At 32.1% G+C, this 22,444-nt stretch overlaps 1 pseudogene; it reads left to right on the plus strand.

Annotated features, from left to right (window-relative positions):
* The window catches only part of LOC143641367 (cTAGE family member 15-like), a 113,063-nt pseudogene that overhangs the window by 26,937 nt on the left and 63,682 nt on the right, over window positions 1-22,444 (plus strand).

Here is a 22,444-nt window from a genome sequence, read left to right on the forward strand (position 1 = left end):
AATAACATTTATTGATTTCCGTATATTGAACCATACTTGCATCCCAGGGATGAATCCTACTTGATCATGGTGCACAATTTTTCTGATGTGTTTTTTTATCTGATTCGCTAGAATTTTATTGAGGATTTTTGCATCTAGGTTCATTAGAGATATTGGTGTGTAGTTTTCTTTCTTTGAGGTGTCTTTGTCTGGTTTCGGAATCAGGGTGATGTTGGCCTCATGGAATGAATTTGGAAGAGCTCCTTCTTTTTCTATTTCCTGAAATAACTTGAAAAGTATTGCTATTAATTCTTCTTTAAAGGTTTTGTAAAACTCCACTGTATACCCTTCCGGTCCTGGGCTTTTCATGGTTGGTAGTCTTTTGATGGCTTCTTCTATTTCATCCATTGATATTGGTCTGTTCAAATTGTGTGTATCCTCCTGACTCAGTCTGGGCAAATCATATGACTTAAGAAATTTATCGATGTGTTCACTATCTTCTGGAATACAGGTTTTCAAAATAATTCCTAATTATCTTCTGTATTTCTGTAGTATCTGTTGTGATGTTGCCTTTTTCATCCCGTATGTTAGTAATTTGAGTTCTCTCTCTTCTTCTCTTTGTTAGCATGGCTAAGGGTCTGTCGATCTTATTTATTTTTTCAAAGGACCAACTTTTCGTTTTGTCAATTTTTTCAATAGTTTCTTTTGTTTCCTTTTGTTGATTTCCGCTCTGATTTTAATTATTTCTTGCCTTCTGCTACATTTGCTGTTGTTTTGCTCTTCCTTTTCTTGGACTTTGAGATTAAGTGTGAGCTCATTTATTTGTTGGTTTTTTCTTTTTTTCGAGGAATGACCTCTAGGCGGAGAATTTCCCTCTTAAAACTGCTTTCATTGTGTCCCATAGATTCCTATATGTTGTGTCTGTATTTTCATTTATCTCTAAGAATTGTTTGATTTCCTCCTTTATGTCTTCTGTAACCCATTGATCATTCAGTAATATATTGTTCATTTTCCATGTGATGTAGGATTTTTCCTTCCTTCTTTTATCATTGATTTCCAGTTTCATTCCATTATGATCTGATAAAATGCATGGTATTATCTCCACCACTTTATATTTACTGAGGGTTGCCCTGTAGCATAATATATGTTCTATTTTTGAGAAGGATCCATGTGCTGCTGAGAAAAAAAGTATGTCCACTTGATGATGGTTGATATATTCTATATATGTCAGTTAAGTCTAGGATATTGATTGTGATATTGAGTTCTATAGTTTCTTTATTCAACTTTTGTTTGGAGGATCTGTCCAATGGTGAGAGGATGTGTTGAAGTTTCCCATAATTATTGTGTTGTGGTCTATTTGATTCTTGAACTTGAAGGGAATTTGTTTTATGAACGTTGCAGCACCATTATTTGGTGCATAAATATTGATAATTGTTATACTTGTTGGTGAATGGTTCCTTTTAACAGTATATAGTGTCCTTCCTTATCCCTTTTGATTAACTTAGTCTTGAAGTCGATTTTATTCGATATGAGGATGGCCACCCCTGCTTGCTTATGAGGATCTTGCGCATGGTATATTTTTTCCCAACCTTTCACCTTCAGCCTGTGTATGTCTTTTCCAATCAGATGTGTCTCCTGGAGGCAGGATATTGTTGGATTTGTTTTTCTAATCCATGTTACGAGCCTATGTCGCTTTATTGGGAGTTTAAGCCATTAACGTTTAGAATTACTATAGATATATGGTTTGTATTTCCAGCCATGTTTGATTATTTAGATTATTTATCTTTTTTTTTTTAAATTTAGTTTGTGTCTCCATGATTAGCTTTCCCCCCACCCTCTGTCTTTACTGAGATACTTCCCAATGTTGGTTTTGATTATTGTTTTTCATTTCTTCCTTGTGTAGTGTTTTGCTCAAGATGCTTTGCAATGCTGGTTTTCTGGCTGCAAATTCTTTTAACTTTTGTTTATCATGAAAGATTTTTATTTCGTTGTTGTACCTGAAGCTTAATTTTGCTGGATACAAAATTCTTGGTTGGCATCCATTGTCTTTCAGTGTTTGAAATACGCTGTTCCAGGATCTTCTTGCTTTCACCGTCTGTGATGAAAAATCCGTTGTTAACCTTATTGGTTTACCCCTGAATGTATTCTGCCTCCTTTCTCTTGTAGCTTTTAATATTTTCTCTTTGTTCTGTATATTGCATATCTTCATAACAATGTGTCTTGGCATTGGCCTATTGTGATTTTGTATGCTTGGTGTCCTGTGTGCATCTACAATTTGTATATCCATTTCCTTTTTTATTTCTGGAAAGTTTTCTATAATTATTTCATCTAGCAGGTTGCTCATTCCCTTGGTTTAAACCTTTGTAGCTTCCTCTATCCCGATGGCTCTTAAGTTTGGTTTTTTATGTTATCCCATATCTCTTGGATGATTTTCTCGTGATTTTTTACCAACTTTTCTGAGTTGGCTAGACTCTTTTCAAGATGATATATTTTGTCTTCATTATCTGATGTTCTGGCTTCTACTTGCTCCACTCTGTTAGTGATACTCTCATTTGAGTTTTTAATTTGGTTTATAGTTTCCTTCATTTCTAGAATTATTGTTTGATTTTTTAAATAATCTCTATCTCCTGGTAAAGATGCTTAATTTCTTCTTTTATCTCTTTATGTACTCATTTTCAATGTGTTCATTCACTGTTTTAATTTGCTGTCTCATATCCTCTTTAAGGTTCCATTCCATCTGTCGAAGGTATTCCTTGAGTTCTTTATTTCACCATTTTTCTGATGCCTCTAGGTCCTTTTGAATATTTAGGCTGTCCTGCATTGTTTGGACTCCTTTTCTTCCTTGCTTTTTCATGCTGCTCATGTTACTTCTTATTCTGTTTGACTGCTGAGTTACTGTTTACTCCTATAAGTTTATTTGATGCTTGGGAGGAAAGGTATAGAAGGGAAAGGAAGAAGTCACAAAAGAGAATGAGAGTAAGCAGGTAGAATTGAAGGAAAGGGGAATAAGAAAATTGAAAAGAAATGAAAAGACAAAAGAAAAAAATAGAAAATAAAAAAGAAAAAAATTTTAAAAAATAATAAAGAAATAAAAATTAAAAATAAAAAAATAATTTAAAAAATTAAAAAAAATTAAAAAACAACAAAAAAAATGAAAATGAAAAAAATCCCAAATTTAAAAAAATTAATAAATGCAGTCTTACAGTTTGACTAACTTCTCTTCCAGTTCTGGAGCTGTGCCCACTGGGCCAAGCTTCTCCTCTCAATACGCGGGAACCAATCACTGTTCAGCAGCTCCTGTTCCCAGCCTGGGCAGGTCTCCAATCCTGAGTGCCTAGGGCCTTCTCTTGTGTCTAGTCACTTCCCCACTTTTCCTCAAGCCATGCCCTGCTCACTGGTGACGCTCTCCAGAATAATGGCTACACGCCAGGTCTGCTGCTTCTGGGAGCCTATTTAAATATTTTATCATATCAGCTATTACTACATAACAACTTGCTGCTACCTCCCTAGAGCTTCTTTCTGTATTTCCCTATGACCATGTGGTATGGATAAGAGTGTATAAACTCTGAAGGTTGTCATCTTTCAACACTTTTGTCCCTAGGAGAAGTAAAGTTTTGTTTGTACCACACATAAGATAGAAAAAGTAGCTGGAAGTAAGAGATGAGCATATTTGCTGTCTCCTACACTGGAATGTCTTTGTAAGCTTTCTGTCCCTGATCTCTTTACTGCTTACTGCTTTTCTCTAATTTCTGTAGATTTTTTTTTTCATACATTTGTTGACCATCTGTATTTCTTCTGTGAAGTGCCTGTTGAATTTCTTTGCTCATTTTTTAAATGGGTGGATGAGGGTGATGGTGTTATTATTAGTTTTAATCTGTTTTTGTTGTTGTTGTTGTTGTTGTTGTTGTTGTTGTTATTATTATTATTATTATTATTATTATTATTATTATTATTATTTTATCTATCCTGGAAGTTAATGCGTTTTCTGAGGTGCAGGTGGCAAAGGTATTTTTTCCTATTGTGTTGGCTCACTTTTCATGTTCTGGGTTTTTGTCTTTGCCATGAAGAAGCTTCTTAGTTTGATGGAGCACCATTTATTGAAAATTGATTTTACTTTGTGTTGAGGGGCCTGCCCTTTCAGCATCTACTCTTGGGATCTTGAGGGCATACAGAAACTCCTCCAAAGACAGTTGCAGATAATTGCTTCTGCTATATTATGCAGCAAAACTAGCTTTCATAGTGGCTGTGTTCCAATTTACATATAGCAGTCATGATAGGCCAGAGGGGATACACAACATATAATATTATGGGAGTCCTGCCAACAAGAGTCTAGCATCTGCCTTGTACCAACTGGGGAGTAATTTCTTGTCAAAGGAGCAGGTAAATGGTGCTTGCCAGTGTTCTGACAACAATCTGTTCCAAAACATAGTGTTGTATGTTAGGACATCCATGCTGCACAATGAGAAAGATGAGCATTCCTCCATGTAGATCCAAGGTCAGGCCCACCAACAACTTCTTGTGCTTTAGAGATTTTATTAATAAGTCAGTTCCTGAGCTGATATGTTGGAGTTTTGGGCCTATGTATTCTTCTATCCGGTGTAGGGATTCTGGACTAATACTTAAGTAATTGATCCACTTTGAGTTGAGTTTTTGTGCATGGTGGGAGGATTAGGGTTCAATTTAATTCTACCACATATGGATTTCAAATTTTCTCAGCATCATTTGTAGAAGAGGCAATCTTTGCACCAGTATATGATATACCAGTATATGCCTTTGTCTAGTATGAGGTAATTGTATTTATGTGGATTTGTCTCTGTCTTCTGTTTCATTGGTTGTCTTATCTGTTTTTTTTTTTGGCAATACCATACTGGTTTTGTCTTTATAGCTCTGTAGTGTAATTTGAAGTTTGATATTGTGATACCTCCTGCTTCATTTTTCTTGCTAGGTATTGTTTTGTGTATTCTGGGTCTCTTGTTTATCTACGTAAATTTTATTATTGCTTTTTCTATTTCTGTGAAGAACGTCTTTGGGCTCTGAAAGGGAGTTGCATTGAAATTTTGTAGCACTTTTGGTAGTATGGTAATTTTGACAATATTAATTTTGCCTATCCAAGAACATTTGAAGTCTTTCCATTCCTAGGACCTTCCTCAATTTATTTCTTGAGTGTTCTGTAATTTTCATTGTAGAGGTCTTTTACCTTTCTTGTTAGATTGTTTCCCAAGTATTTTTTATGCTATTTTGAATAGGATAATTTTGCTAATTTCTCGTTTAGCTCATCTTTTATTGGAGTAAAAAAACAAAGTTGATTGTTGAATGTTACTTTTGTATCCTGAAATTTGATGAATTCATTTGTGTTCTAGAAGTTTTCTAGTGAGTATTTTTTGAGGGGATCTTCTTAATATAGAATCACGTTTTCTTCAAACAGTGCTCGTTTTAGCCCTTCCTTTCCTGTTCATATCCCTTTAATTACATTCCTTTGCCAAATTGCTCTGGCAAGAGATTAATGGACCTGATTTGTTCATCTCTCTATCATTCAGTCGTGAATTTGGTCTTTTGGTGTTTTATTCATTTATGATATGATAGATTGCAGAGTATTATCTCTACATTTTGTATTTGCTAAGAGTTGCATTGTATACTAATAGAAGTAGTGAAAGTGGGCATCCCTGTCTCATTGCAGTTTTTAGAAGAAATCCTGTAGTTGTTCTCCCTTCATAATTATGTTGTCCTTGGGTGTGTCATGTATAGCTTTTACAATGTTGAGGTATGATTCCTTCATTCCTATTTTCTCTAGTGTTTAAAGAATGAATAGATGGGGTATTATGTAAAAAATAGATGCTGCATCTATTTTGACAATTAGTGTTCTCATCTCTGTATCTATTTGTGTGATGAATTACATTTATTGATTTCCATTTGTTGAATCAGTGTTGCATTCTTGGAATGAAACCCATTTGGTCATGTGCACTATTTTTTAAAATCTATTTTTTTTGTATGAGATTTAGCAGTATTTTATTGAGGATTTTTGCATCTATGTTCATCAAGGATATTAGTCTGAATTTTTCTTTTCTTGATGTATCTTTGTCTGGACTTAGTATCAGTGTGAGATAGGCTTCATTTAATAAATTTGAAGAATTCCCTCTTTTCCAATTTCATGAAATAATTTGAGGAGGATTGGTATTGGTTCTTCTTTAAAGGTTTGGTAGAAATTGACTGAGCATACATCTGGTCCTAGGCTTTTCTTTGTTGGTAGAGTCTTGATGACTTTTTTATTCTCATTATTTAAAATTGATCTCTTTAAATTTTCTATATACTTCTAGTTAAATTTGGGTAGCTCATGTCTCCTGGAATTTAATGATGTCTTTTAGATTTCCTAGCTTATTGGAGTATAGATTTTGAAAAATAGCTTCTATTTATGATCTGTTTCAGTAGTATCTGTGCTGATATTTCCATTTTCACCATAGGTTTTGGTACTTTTCATTTTTCTCTGATAGTTTGGTTAATATTTATCAATTTTGTTCATTTAAAAATTTTTTGATTCATTTCTTTTTCAGTTTTTTCATCTTGATTTTATCAATTTCATCTTTGATTTTTTTTTCTATATTTTGCTGATTTTAGTGTTTTTCTTTAGGTCCTTAAGATATAATGTTATATTATTTTACTCAGTAACTTTCTGTCCTTTTAATGTATGGGCTCAATGCTATAAACATTTTTCTTAGAACTGCCTTCATAGTGTCCCAAAGGTTTTTATATATTGTATCACTATTCTCATTTACATTTAATTTTTTTTATTTAAACTCTGATTTGTTCATCTATCTGTTCATTATTCAATAGTGAATTTAGTCTCCTATTGTTAGTTTTTTTTAATTTTCATGTTGTTGATTTCTAGTTTTATTCCATTATGGTCTGACAGAGTTCAAGGTATTAGCTCTATTTTTGGTATTTGTGAAATGTTGCTTCATGTACTAAAATATGGTCTATTTTGGAAAATGTTCCCTGTGCAGCTAAGAAGAAAATGTATTCAGTCATTGACGAGTAAAATATTCTGTGCATTTCTGTTGTCTAAATTATTTATTGTAATTTTAGTTCTATATTTAACTTTTGTTGGTATGATCTTTCTAGTGATAAAAGACACATCTTAAAGTTCCCAATATTATTGTGTTGTGATCTGTTTGATTCTGTATATTGGGAAGGAGCTCTTTGATTACTTAGATGCTTCATAGTTTTGAGCATATATATTTACCACTATTATTTCTTTCTGTTGTATTACTCTAATAAGCAGTATGAAAATGGAATTTTTTATCTGTTCCGATGAACTTTTGCTCAAAGTTCATTATATCAGATATGAAAATAGATACACCTGTGTATAAGATTCATGTGAATGATATGTTTTTCCTACCCTTTCACAGTTAGTCTGTGTATGTATTTGTCTAAGTGGTGAGTCTCTCGGAGACAGGCTATTGTTGGGTTCTTTCTTTTCCAATTCAATCTGCCAGTGTATGTGTGTTGATGAGTTGAGTCCATTAACATTCAGTGTTATTATTGAGAGATGATTTATTTTTCCTGTTATTTTGGTTCATTTCTAGTTATCAAGTTGAAATAGATTCTACTTTGATTAACTATTCTTTTAATTTTAGTTTCTGTATGTTTTTATTTGCATATTTTATTTTTTCTTAATAAAATATTTATTGTGTTTTATAATGCCAGCTTTCTAGTTGTGATTTTTTTAACTTTTGTTTATTATGAATATTATTATCTCATATTAAAATCTGATATAATTTAGTATTCTATGCAGAATCCATTTTCTTTCAGAGTTTAGTATATATTATTTAAAGACCTCCTAGCTTTTAGGGTCTTTGAAAAGTCAGCTGAAATCTGGATCGGTTTGCCTCTGAATATGACCAATCATTTTTCACTATCAGGTTTTAAAATTCTATTATAAGTAAAATTCTATACTTATTCTGTATGTTTGGCATTTTCATACTATTGTGGCTAGGAGTGTTGTAATTCTAGATATTTGGAGTTGTATATACCTACTGTGTTTGATTTTTCATTTCATTCTTAAGATTTTGGAAATTTTCAATTATTTCATTGAAAAGATTGTTCATCTTTTGTTTTGAAATTCAATACCTTCATCTATCACAGTGAATCTTAAATTTGGCCTTTTCTTATTATCCCATATATATATTTTTTAAAAATTCTGTTCATGGTCTCTTAACATCTTTTCTCGATGATGAACTTTATTTTCAAGATTATGCACTACTTCTTTATTACCTGAATATTTGTCCTTTAAGTCATCTAGCGTATTGGTGATGCTTTGCATTGCATTTTTAATTTGGTTTATTGATTTCTGAATTTTAAAAATTTCTGATTGATTTTTCTTTAGAACTTCTATTTCCTTATAGATATTTTACTTCTTGTGTCTTCTCTGTGATTTTACTTTTTACATTATCTTTTATCTCATAGATCAGTTGAAATATAAACTTTTAAAATTCCTTCTCTGATATTTTCTTCACTGTGGTTTTTGTGGAATCTGCTTTTGAGTCATTCTGGTTTGTTTGGGATGCTTTGTTCCCTTGCTTGTTCATATTGTTTGTGTGTCTATTCATATATTAAAATGGATCTCTAGCAACAGAACTTCTATTCTGTGCATTTCTAGTGATCCTGTAGATATCTTGTGGCTCACAGATTGGGGGGGTGGGAGCCAAATAATTGCAACCAACTGTGCATAAAAATATAGAACTAAATTGCATACTTAATTTTTATTTTCACACAAAGTTAGTTGGCACAATAAACAGAACTGTATCAATTTATATCAGTAACAACAGTAAGTAATCATGAGTTATGTCTTTCATAAAATAAAAGAATAAGTGTTTTCTATAGCTTCAATTGTGTTAATTGTTGCTTTAGCATTAGTGGTGGTGTGTGGAGTTTTATAAACCAAGGGTTCTGGGAAAAATTAAAAATAGAGTTCATTCTGAAGAAAAAAGTAATAATGATAGAAAAGGATTAGCGGTTTCAAGATGTGAGTAGGGCAGAAGCAAAGTGATATATGATGTATTGTTTATGAGGAAGATGGAAAAACAAGTAAAAGAAATAAAGAGTAAAGTGAGAATAATGGAATTTGACTGTTTGTAAGAGAAAAGAAATAGAAACAAAAAGAAATAAAAGGTTTGAAACAGAACACAAACTCAATCCAAAATAGGCTAATTGAAAACTTTAACCCTTAACAACAGAGTAAGGAAAAATAACTGTTTCAGAATAGTACAAATGAGAAAGCATAAACAAATATGTTCAAGTGTATGAATGTCCTTCATGTATCCATCAGTAGACATACAAAAACTAAAAAGAAAAAAAAAAACAGGATTGTTACTGAGAGTATGTGCTTTCTGTCTCTTCCAAAGTGTCTTTCCATCTCTCAGTTTCCATTCTCCATGGGATGTTATGGGGAGCTGTGAAAGGTGCTGTCAGCTCCACCCCCAGGATATAGGTTCTACAATATGTTCTCAGGGGAGGCAGTGAGGTCCTGTCTTTGCCCCAGGTGTTTGATTTCATGGGGAGTTACTGGGCATAAATAAATCAGTGCACACCTAGGACTTTACTCTACTCTTCTCCCCAGGGATACATTCATGGGACAGGGAAGCCAGTCCTTTACCAGTTCTGTTTTTTTCAGGGTACTGTTCTTTCTTACCTCCTTAGGTCTGCCCTCAAGCACCAAGGTCCATCACTCCTGCTCATTGAGATTTTGAAGCAACTGTCACTGGTCTTGGGCACAGCTGTGTCAAGGGAGGAGAGGAGAACAGGCTCTCTTTGGCCTATCTGACTAGTATTACCCCCAGGAGAAATACTGTCCATGTCAGAAATTCTCCTGATTTGCTAGGCTCTGTTTATGTCTTGTGGATGGTGTCTGCCAGATGTATATATCGAACTGAGCTCCAACACATGGATCTAAATTCCCAGACTGAGTTGGTGTCATTGCAGTGCAGATGTTTAAATATGTCTCCAGCTTCAACTCTCTGTACATTCCAGGCAGACTGGTGGTGACTTTCATGCCACAGTTTAATGAGTAGAATAGCTTGACCCTGTGGTCCCACATTCTTCATTCCAAGACTGTCTGCTGCACTTTTCATATATATAATTAGTTTTAGGTAGACACAGTATCTTTATTTTATTTTACATGAATTGAAACCAGTGCCTCATGCATGCTAGGCAAACACTCTACCACTGAGCCACAACCCTAGCCCCTTGTCTGCATCACTTTTCAGTCTTTATTTGTCCTAATGTACTGATTTCCCCCCAGTTACATCAGATCCTAACCTCCAGCTCTGTTTCTCATCTTTGTCTGATATACCCCAAATTCCCCAGTTTTCAAGGTCTCTGTTCAATATTGAGTATCAGTGGCATGCTTTTATCTCCCACCTAACAGAGAAGCAGGTTTCTCACTCTCTGAGTCCCATATGGTGGAGCTGTGAGAAAATCCATTTCCTGCTAATTCACCATCATGTCTCCCCTTGTTTGACCCTTATATATTTATGCTACTTTATTTGACAATGATAAGGTTTTCTTTCATTTTTTGCAACTTTTAATAAAGATTATGATTATGGGACCAATAATTTATTTTTAAGTATCAAACTTTTATAATTCCTGTTGTTTCTTCCTTGTATTTGATAAGTACAAAGTGGGAAACATAGGAGTTGTTAATACATTCATTACTTACCTGTCATAAATACAATTAATATTAATTCTAAAAATTTCTTCGAGTATGGGTCTGGAGGAACATTTTATAAAATACCATCAGAGTCATAAAATTTTATATTTATATTTCTGTTTTTGATTAATTATATATTTTACTGTTTTATTTAATAGTGAAAGAAAGTCCTAAAGATGACTCATTAAAAAGGTATGAATTTATAGATTTCAAATAAAAAATGTCTATTAACTAAGTGGAAAGAGAAGGTAGAAGGATTTGTTGAGTATTCTAGTGTAAGACAGACACCACATTCAGTTAACACTTGTTTCCTAAAGTTATCTTATAAGCACTTTGAAAGTATCTGTGCAATTAAAATCTATTAATTACTAATAAAGAGCTGTCATTCATAGAGGTTGACTATTTGTCCCATATTTGTGTAATTAATAAATTTCAGGCCTGTGTTTAGACTGTAGTCTTACCTGGCTGACAACTCCATTGTGTTGTTCCACTGTACAGGTTGATACCAAGTGGGACCTATACAGGAAAAATCAATTTTACAATTTATTTCAATGTGTCTGACAAATGTATTCTAAATAACATATATATTCCTATTTTAACTTTCAAATTGTGTATCATCAATTTAGAAAGTCAACGGCAGTTGTGTGTTAATTCTGATTTATATGTTACCTGATAAGCCAGGTTGTAGTCCAAGATTTTGTCCTGATATTGACAGTTCCACTAGTAATCAGGATTTTTTCTTAATATATCAAAAGCTTTTATGGAAAATCTCACAGAGCTATGGCCTCATGGTTTCTAATAAAGAAGAAGATAAGGCAAGTGTTGTAGAGAAATTATTTTACTGAAAGTTATGAATAACATTACTTAGACAATGTTGTATTACTTGTATTAATCCTTAGAGGACATTCTAATTTCTCTACTTCCTGATTTTCCAGTTAGTTTCTCTTCAATTACTACCCCTAACAATTTTATGAAGAATTTACTTTTATATTTTTTTCCTTTTGTATGACTATAACCTTTTATTTAATTTCTATTTGTATTTTCTGTTTTGTTCTCTTTGTGTTTCTGTTTTATTTTGTCAATTGAATATTTTTTTTCTTTTGACAGATCAAAAGTTTAGAAATTTCAGAATTTTAAGGAATTTTAGAAACCTTCCAGTCTTACAGCATGTGTTCTACATGCCAGCCAAATGATAGTTTTGAGGATGTACCTGAAACTTAAATATATTAAAGGGAGTTTTGTGGGTACAAACAATGACAACAATGAGATTTAAACTCCAGTTTTTTAATTCTAAGCTCAGTACATTTTTTGGTTATCATTTTTAAGGTGATTTTTTAAATAATAGATTGAAGATTGACTATAGGAACCCAACTAAAGAGGACAAGACTGGAATTTTTAAGTGAACACATTGGTAGAGGATCAAAATTTAACTAGGGAAGGAAAGGGCTATAAAAGTACTCACCCAGAGTAACAACACTGTATTGGGTAAAAATAAGCATTTTAAAAAAGAGACCAAAATGTTAGGGTTTATGATTAGTTTGATGAGCACAAAACAGGAATGAAGGACACAGAATATTAAAAGCTCTCTATAAAGGCATATTAATACAAAATTTAGAGGAAGTCTTAATAGCTTGTATTTTGCCTGTTTTCATCTCTGCGATGCAAGAATGGATTAGAGACTAGTGAAACAGACTGTGGAAATTGTTAGAATACATGAATCTGTGGCACAAAACAGATTTTCATTCACCTTCACTTTCTTTCCAAATTGCTGATGTCCTTAAAATGTACATGTAGTGCTGGGCAAAGGAGTGATTGGCAGGGAAAGTTATTACAAATCTTCAGTTGAGTAGTTGGAAAGGTATTCAGACAGGCCAATGATTAAGACTCCATTTAGTTTAACCTTGTGTCAGGAATCTGAATATTCAAGGGATGTAGATTTCAAGTTTAGAGACTGCCACTGAGTTTTGCAGATGAGTGACTGGGAAATGGATTCCCAGAGGAAGGAGGGTATTTACATAATAGCTAGGGAAACAGAGGTACAAATACCAAGACTCTGCTTTTCTGGCAGTCTTCCACCCCCCCACCCCAGGTGTCTTAGTGCTTGTAAAGGTTTTAAAGGGCTTGCTAGTTTATGAGGACCTGAATAAAGTGAGACCTATAGAGGAAAAATCAATTTTATAATTTATTTCAATGTTTCTGACAATGGTATTCTAAATAACATATATATTCAGTTTTTAACTTTCAATAATTTTTAAAGTTCCAGAGAACTCTGTGCATTATTTGTGGGTAGAGGGAATAAATAGTGTATTATTATTGGTGATTTCCATGCTGAAGAACAACATTGCTTAGTATTTGACTCCTGGATTTTCACGAGAGAGAACTGTGACTCTTGTTATCTTGTCTTGTGTTACCAGAAGTTTGTTTCAGTTCAGGTGAAAAAGAAATGTCTGCCATTAATTGGGTTTTAAATTCAGCCTTCAAGACAGGCAATTTGCAAGAACAAATTATTATTTGTTTCTGCTCATTTATTGGCTATTTATCTGAATTGGAACTAAGAGTGCCTTAATATCTATATTGAATATTTTATAGATTCACAGCAGTAGAGTCAAAAAGAGGTGAACACAAGCTATTTTTTAATTGGAGGTCATATTTTAATTAATCAATCTAGAAACACCATTTAATAAGTTATACCTTAAATTAAACAGAGTTTATTTTAAAAAGAAAACTATTCACCATTTTTGTTATACATTTTTGCTTTAAAGATCTATCAAAAAATCACACTCCGGTGATTCATTGTTTGCAATGGTTCAGGACAGCTATGAAGCTCCTATTAAGGTAAAGTGATCTTTTGTAAATAACCTCATGTTCTTCCTCTGAATTTTGTGTTTTAAGATGTTAATGCTGAAAATTTAGCTATATTTTTATATATTTTATGAATATTCGCTAAGAATCCATTTTAAAGAATTATGTTGATTTTTTTTAAAAAAAATGCTTTTTGTATCACTGTTCTCTCATTTACTTGGGGATCCTTGGGGCTGGAAGTAACAATGGGCTGTGAAATACATAGTGAAAGAAAAATTGCATTAGAAACAGCTTTCTAACTGTAGAGGAAATATAATATTTATTCAAGGAATTTTTGTATCAGTTTTCATTACTGTGGTTTTTAAATCATTCTTATATGACTTACAATACTCATGCCTGAATTAATTTTTTATAAAATTGTGGAATTTCCCTGGTGCCTTTAGTTTGGAATATAAAATATACATTGCACATAACATTTTTTTTTTACTTGAACCCTTGATATTTTGGTATCATAGCATTTGAGGAGACCTATATTCTCTATTTCTTTCCGTGGCTCCATATTTATACTAAAGTAATATTAGGAATTATGGCAACCCAGAAATCTAGAATCTGTATCTTAATACTTGTATTAAAATGACTTGCATATCCATACTTTTAGTCTTTCCACTAAAAGTTACAGTAATTAAAAAAAAAAACTATAAGTAAATAGCAGAAAGATTAGAAGAACAGAAGGAAGTACTAGGTCCTGAATTAGAACAAATTAAATTCTATGCTTTTATAATTATATTCTAGTATATAGCTTCTATTTTGAAGTACAACTGAAAAGAACCAATAAAAATTCTAAAGAAATTTGAGGTAATGAAATTTTCTAAATATTTACTCTTAATCTAATCAAAGAATAAATGGTGTGTGCAAAGTAATAATCAGTTCTGGAAGCAGAAACACTCAATAATTGTATGGTAATACTTTAGTTTCAGAATTGTTGTTTTTCCATTATAGTTTCTTAAAATATATAAATTCTATGTCAAATTTTGAAATTTCAAATTTTAGATGTTTCTGTATTTACTTACTTTAATGTTTATTGTAAAACACTACTATTTTTATGAACTATTCCAGGTTAGGAAATATATTTGCAAATATCCTGGAGAAGCTAAAATACATATGTCTTTAGTCCTTTCTGAATAAACTCTTGTACAGTGTTTGAAAATAGGCATCTATGTTTCTTCTTTTACTACAGATATCTAGTTTTTCCAACACTATTTCTGAAATGTTGTTTATCTCTAAAAAATGTAAATGATATCTTTTGTTTTTGAAATTACTTTAATTTTATTTCAGTTATGAAGAGCTAATGGATAAAATTTATTATTCATTTATTTTTATGTTGAACATTTCCACCTCTAGTTTTCCATGTGAGACAAATATATGATACTTGTTTCCTGAGTCTGGCTTATATTATTTAACATTATGCTTCCCTGTTTTATTCATTTTCCTAAAATTAACTTAGTTTTGTTGTTCTCTATGCATAGAAATCTTCCTTGTTTATATATACCACATTTTCTTTATCCATTCTTTTATTAACTAGAATTTAGCCTGATTCTATAACTTGCCTATTATTAATAGTGTCATGGCAAGATGGGCATATGTATATCTCTAAAATAAGCTGACTTTAATATTTTCTGGTGAGTACTGAGTAGTATATTTGAATAATAAAGTAGTTCTGTTTAGTTTTTGAGTAGCCTTTATATGAATTTCCATAGTGATATAGTAATTTATGTTCCTGCCATTTACAAGTAAGAGATTTTTCTCCTCATCTTCCCAATATTATTTGCCTTCTTGATGATTGCTTTTTTGAATGGTGGAAAATGGGAGCTTGATGTTGTTTTGATTTGCATATTCCCGATTGATAAAGATGTTATGGGTTTTTTTTTTCCCTGAAGTGTTGGCCATTTGTATCTCTTATTTTGAGAAGTAGCTGTGCATTTGCTCATTTATTGAAAATATTTTGTTTTTCTGGTGTTAAGATATTTGCAGTAATATTTTTAGGATATTAATCCTCTGTCAGAAGAATAGCTGACAAAGCTTTTCTCCATTTCTGGAGTCTACCACTTCTTACTGTTTTGTTTTTCATTTACTATGCAGGAATTTTTCAGTTTGATGCACCCTCTCTTATCCATTGTTGCTCTTATTTTCTGAGCTGTAGGGGGCTCTATTCAGGAAGTTATTGCCTACATACTGAAGTGTTTTCCATATATTTTCTTCTAGTATTTGTAAACCTTCTAGTCTGGTACATATGTCTTTAGTCCTTTCTGAATAAACTCTTGTACAGTGTTAGAAAATAGGCATCTAGGTTTCTTCTTTTACATAGGGATATCTAGTTTTTCCAACACTATTTCTTAAATGTTGTTTGTCTTATCTCCAAAATATGTTTTTGGTGTCTTTGCCTAGTATCACATGACTGTACCTGTGTGGGTTTGCTCTCTGACTTCTTTTCTATCCATTGCTCTATGGGTCTTTCTTTACACCAGGACCATGGTTTTTATTACTATGACTCTGTTTTATATTTTGAAATTGGGCATTGTGGTTTATCCATTGTTTCTATTTTGATCAGTATCACTTTGTCTAAGTATTTTTTTGTTTGTTTGTTTTTCTTCCATACAAATTTAGAATTAGTTATTTTCCCCCCATTTCTGCAAACAATACCATTTGAATTTGAATGGGAATACATGGAATCTATAATTCATTTATGGTACTATGCCCATTTTCACAATATTCATTCTGCTTCTCTATGAACATAGCAGATCTTTTTACTTCCTATTGTTTTCTTTTTTTTTTCTTCAATGTGTATTTTTTCTTGATGAGGTAATTCACTTTCTTTTTTAGGGTTATTCCTAGCTATTTTTAAAGTTATTTGAATGAGCTATTACTCTTGCTTTATTCTCTCTAGGTTTGCTATGGTATATAGACAAACAGTTTATTTTTATATGTTTATTTTGTATCCTGTTACTCTGATTAATCCATTCATCAAAGTAAAATTTTCATAATATATTATGTATGTTCTTCTAAGAATTGGACTAAACCATTTGCATATAGAAATGATTTAACATTTTAACTTTCCAATTTGTATCCCTTTCATTTCTTTCTCTTTTTCTAAAATTTTAAGTACTGTGATTAGTGAGATTGGTGGCAATGAACATCCTTGTGTATTTCCTGATTTTAGAGAAAATGTTCTTCTTCATTTTACTATTGGCTTTGGATTTGGTATACTTGGTCTTTATTATCTTTTAATAAAATTCTCCTATTTCTAATCTCTCAGGGCTTTGTCATAGGGACCATTGAATTTGTCAAAGGCTTTTCCTGCAGCTTCTTAAAAGATCATGTAATTTTGCTCTTGATTCTATATGTGATGTATTAGTTTTATTGATTTGCATGTATTGAATCATCCCGGATCAAAATCAGCTTTTATGGATTTTTTTTGTATGTGACTAGAGTCTCAAACCAGGAGCTTGGTATGAAGGAACCACATCCCCAGCGCTTTTTACTGTTCACTTTGATAACAGGTCTCACTAAATTTCCCAGGCTGGCTTTGAAATTACAGTGTTCCTCAAACAACCTGATGCTTTTCTGAGAGTATAGATCTACACCACTATGCCTGATGTGTATGTTATTTTGTTATGTGTTGTTGAATGTGGTTTGCAAAGATTTTATGAGAATATTTTTACTATGTTCCTCAAGGATATTGATATCTAGTTTTTTCTTGTTCTGTCCAATATTCACTTTTACAGTCAGGGTAACACTTTGCAGAATTGCTTTGGAAGCATCTTTCCTTTGCTCCTAAATGTAATGGGGGATTAATATCAGTTCTTCTTTAAATATCTCATAAAATTTAGCCATGTGTTCAACTCTGAACCTCTGGTCCATAAGGCTTTTTATTATTGCTTCAACTTAATTGCTTGTTATTGAGCTATGGTTTTCCTCTATCTATTTGATTCAACATTTTATGACATATTTCATTAATATCACTTAGATTGATTTATCTTTCAATTTTATTCTTTAAAATAGTCTAAATTTTTTCCATTCATTCAAATATAAGTTTTCTAATAGTCTCTAGAGATCTTCTGGATTTCATTGATGTCTGTTTTAATATTTCACTTTTTGTTTCTAGCTTTATTCATCTATATCTTCTTTTTTCTTTTAGTTCCCTTGGCCAAGGGTTTATCAATTTTATTTACCATTTTAAAAACAAACTATTTGTTTCATTATTACTATGTTTTTTTAAAAAAATTATCTATTTTATAATTTTGACTCTGACATTAGTGAATTCTTTTCTTGTATTGGTTTTAGAATTCATTTACTGAGGTTTTTCTTAGACCTTGGGATGCATTATGAGGTTTTTAAATTGAAATATCTTAGATTTTCAAATGGAGGCAGCCCTTAGTATAAACTGACCTCATACAACTGCTTTTGGTGGATTAGTGGAGGGATATCAGAAGGGATAGAAAATGTACTGGGCAGTAAGATTTGTCTAAATATGTTATATGCATTTCTGTATAAGTTATAATGAACCCCATTATCTCATATATATATGATCCACAACCCTAGCTCTCGTGTTGATAGTTCTCTGTTGTCCTTCTATCCTGTTTTTTAGAGTTAGTAGATGAATGAATATAATATTTGGCTGATTTGCAGAGTATATATAACACTGTGATATAAAATATTTCAATTTTTAATGTGTACTTCTCTAGTTTATAAATCTAATTTATTTCAAATCTGGAAAATTAGGTGTCTCCTTAGAATACTGATTAGGCAATCTTCATATAATTCATTAGTTGTTTAATTTTACCAGACGACTATCTCTCAGATTCTTCCTCAGAATAGTGTTGGTCATTCATTTGGTGATGCACATCAAAGAGAAAAAGATGGTATAAATGGACATACAGAAGGTAAAAACCCCTCATTATAAAATCATTGGATATAATGCATGTTTAAAACATGAGCACTCGTATGATTTAATAGTGGAAGAAATGAAAATAATAGATAGTATGGAAGTTGAAATAGTGTATCTTATCAAGTTGCAACCACAGGGTAAGTTGGAGTGGTCCTAAAGGAGCTGAGTTATTAGGTCCAGACCTGCTGAAATTAGAGGAAAGTTGGGACATAAAAAAGGGGAGAGAAGAATTCGGAAGTGAAGAATGAGAAAAGACTATAGACTACAACAACCAAAAAAAAAGAAAGAAAGAAAAAAAAATAAGCAGATGCACATTGATGATGACCTGATAAAACATTTCTTGGAATGATTATGACTTCTAATACATCTACAAATTAGAGTACAAAATAGGGAGAATTTTAAATAGGTGAAATAAATGGCCAGGCACATGATGCATGCCTATATTCCCAGTGACTCTGGAGGCTGAAGACGGAGAAATAATTTTTATTTTAAAGACAGCTCAGTAATTGAATGAGGCCCTCAGATATTCAGCAAAACCCTTTCTCTAAATAAAATATAAAAAGGGATGTGGATGTTGCTTAGTAGTTAGACACCCATGGGTTCAATCCCCAGTACCAATAACAAAATAACAAAGCAAAAAGAAACATCAAATAGGCATGTTAAGTTAGAGGAATTGATAGAAGATTAAGCATGCATAAGAACTCTCAAATTTTATTGAATCATATGTTGGGGACCATGTACAAAATGTATGTTCTGACTCAGCAGGTCTTTGGTTCTACATCCTGAATACATTCAAAGATGCTTCCAATGCTCCTTGATCCACAGACTACATTCTGATTTGCAAGAGCAGTTGAATGAATTGCCCTTTAGAAAATCAAAATGAAGAGCCATTGTTTCTTAGTTCATGGCATAACTATATTAAATTAGAGCATAAATCTTGCTTTGTTTTTGATTATGTCTGTTGGCAAAGGGGAAGAACAAATGGATGAAACATAGAAATTGTCTTTTTAAAAATATTTTTTGTAGTTGTACACAATAACTTAATTAATTAATTAATTAATTTATTTATTTATTTTTATGTGGTGCTGAGGATCGAACCCAGAGCCTTGCACATGCAAGGCAAACACTCTACCGCTGAGCCATAACCCAAGCCCCCAAATTGTATTTTTTAAAGATTTTTTAAGTTGTAAATTGACACAATATCTTTATATTATTTATTTTATATAGTGCTGAGGATTAATCCCAGTACTTCACATGTGTTAGACAAGTGCCCTAAGACTGAGCCAAAACCCAGCTCCTAGAAATTGTATTTTTAAGATACAGTTACTGCATTGGGAAGAAAAAGTAGTGGGAATAATCTAAACAACAACAACAACAACAACAAAAGAATCAAGACTACAGTTCTAGAGATAGCTTTTGAATATCAAAGGGAGGGGGTAGTAGGAGGGAATAAAATTAGCTGGGTAATTTTGAAGGTAATAATAAGGAGACTGAGGTAATGCATTTCAGCTGGTTTCACTATATTTGCCTTCCAACAAAAGTGAGACTGGTCCAGAGATGGTTTTAAGCAGGGGAAACTATTAGAATTGGGGCAACCAGCTACTTTAATTCCTTTGCTCCATAACTACCAAGTATAGGGATGTATTGATATCAGTATTTGAGATCAGAAACATAGCATTTAAGAAACATGGGGCATTTTAAAAGACAATTAGTTTTTTTTTTTTTCTTTAATGAAACCATGGCTTTGGGCATGCTAGGAATGCACTCAATTACTCTGTCAAGTTCTTTTCTCTAAATAGCTAGTATTCTGATATGACAGATATTTTATGAAAATCTTTGAAAGTCTAAGAAGTTATATCGAAAAGGCTCATTTTGTAAACAGCAGACTTTTTAGGTTAATTTGTTGAATACCTAAGCTTTTATTTTTTGTATATATGCTAATGAATTTGAAATATAAAAGGTTATTCATGTCTGATAATTCTTTTGCATTTCAGTTCACTTTTCTCCTTTGGATTACGATATATTAATATTTTATGCTTATTAAAATTATATATTAGATACAGTTCCTATGTCTTCTCAAATGAATGAATCAAGAAACTTTGATTGGGTCAGACCAGAGGATATATTAAAAGAAGATACACCACTGTCCTTCATGGGTATGGAAAAATGATTATTTTAATAAGTGTATACCAAAGCTGATGATTTCTCAGAACATTCCTCAATGCAAATGAATTGTATTTTCCACTTGACGGTTATCACAACTTTGGACTTACTATATTGTAGGACAAATGGAGGAACAGGATACATACCTGTAATAAAGTTAATGTAATTATTGTGATAGGCTACATTAAACACACCTGCTGTTAAATTATTTTTTTTATTCTATATATTTATGCCCCAAAGTTTATCCTTTGCTCCTCTGATTAGATATCCCCATTCCCTCAATCAATCCAAACCTTTACTTGGTATGTGTGCATTCCCTATTATATTTGTGGTAATTGGAAATGTAATCTCACTTTTGAAATCTGAACTCTATGCTTAATTAAACTAATATTGTAGTTTTTCTTCAATATATTTGAATCATGCTGCTGTACTCAACAAAAATCAGCAAACACAGAAGTCCAAATGTCAAAATATTATTTATCAAAGCTAACCCATGGAACTTGACTCCATGTCAATTCAGCAAAAAGGTGTGGGTGATTTTGTGATGTTCATGTTTTGTGGATTGTGTATCTCTTTTGCTTTTCAGTACTTCAGAATTTCACACATCCTGTTGTGAAGGTAATTATAAACTTCTACGTTTATCTTGAATTATTAACTGTGTATAGTATAAAATGTACAACACGTATTTAATATCTGCTTTCCAAACCCATACAGCCTATCTTAGACAGGAGGTATTTTCTTCAAAAGAATACAGTGGGGACAACAGAAGAAAGGATATGCAAATCAGGTAAATATATATATATATATATATAAAATATACATACACACACACATACATACACATTCCAGTGTCTATATTGGCATACAAGTTTAAAATTATATCTTTAAAGTCACAACAAAATGATATCTAAAAAAATCTTTATCTCAGACATTTTTAAAATTAAATTTCCCGGAATTCTGATACCTGTTAGGTAAATTATGAGGCTCTATTTTCCTCCAAAATTTTATAAAAACTTATTGCATAGCTGCCAATAATTTCCAAATTTTGGGACATGAACATAAAAATATGTGTCTGAACCCAGAGATTAAGTATTGTGTGTGAAAAAAGACCCAATTAAAACTTAATCTCAATTCTAATATAACACCCACTTTATTGAATAATTACATTGAACCCATGTTGTACTTTATGCAGCTGTGGATTCTATTCCTTCATCAGTTGTGATTATCTCTGTATTAAACCATACAAAGTATTATTGTGTATTCTTTGTATTATTCATTTTCTATAAAACAAAGAGTATTTTTAGGAAATTACTCTTTTATGATTTTTATTGACCCAGAGTTGTAAATTCAAAAATACTTACACAAACCACTTTATATATTCCCTCTTCATTCTTTCTTTTCTTTTTTTTTTTTTTAGTTTACTTTTCAATGGTGGGGACTGAAAACAGATACTTTGGCATGCTAAGCAGTGGCTCTGCCACAAAGCTTTTTCTCTTATTCATTGGAAGGTTGGGTAAATCCAAGATTCAGAAAACTGACCCCCAAGCACTAAAATGAGTCCCTTAACATACAAAAATGAGAAATTCAAATATTACATGGTAAACCCAAGGAACTTAAACAGTTGGTGTGTTTTATTCTACATGTCATTTGAAACCTTGTGTAACAGTACAGAGCCTCTTATTCCAGAGACCAAGCTTTGTCCTTTATTATTTAATGGAACTTCATTCTACACTGGTCCCAGAAAATGATATATCCTCTATTTTTCATGGAACATTTTTTTTATTCTGGCCTGCTTCCCTCTATTTGGCACTCCTGCCACCTTCTTATTCATTTCCGCTCATGCATATGCTCTC

This window comes from Callospermophilus lateralis, unplaced genomic scaffold (assembly GCF_048772815.1).
Source record: "Callospermophilus lateralis isolate mCalLat2 unplaced genomic scaffold, mCalLat2.hap1 Scaffold_996, whole genome shotgun sequence".
NCBI classification, from domain to species: Eukaryota; Metazoa; Chordata; class Mammalia; order Rodentia; family Sciuridae; genus Callospermophilus; species Callospermophilus lateralis.